Source organism: Apis florea, unplaced genomic scaffold (genome assembly GCF_048593485.1).
Source record: "Apis florea isolate Af1SG1 unplaced genomic scaffold, ASM4859348v1 contig_3587_pilon, whole genome shotgun sequence".
In the NCBI taxonomy this organism is placed as follows: Eukaryota; Metazoa; Arthropoda; class Insecta; order Hymenoptera; family Apidae; genus Apis; species Apis florea.
Window position 1 is genome coordinate 1889662 of NW_028256789.1, and position 339 is coordinate 1890000.

Genomic DNA, 339 nt, shown 5'->3' on the forward strand with positions numbered 1-339 from the left:
GTCTCTGCGAGCGCGGACTATTTTCTTTGTGCGCCGTGCGAAATTTGTTTCACGCATGCGTACATGGATAACCAGCGCCATCTGCGCGCGCTGCCAGCGCTCTCACGCAAGCGTGCTGAATGTAACCGTTATGCCGGTTAATTTTGAAATCATACACATTGAAACTAGCAGTCTGCTAGATAAATTACATTTTTATTTTAATAGATATAATTTCGTAATAAATGTAATAAAAATATTTTATTAAGAGAAAAAAATTTTTTTAAATATACCTTCTTTAAAAGATAAAAAAATATAGAAAATTATATAAACGTAATTTTTTTCACATTATATAATTTGATA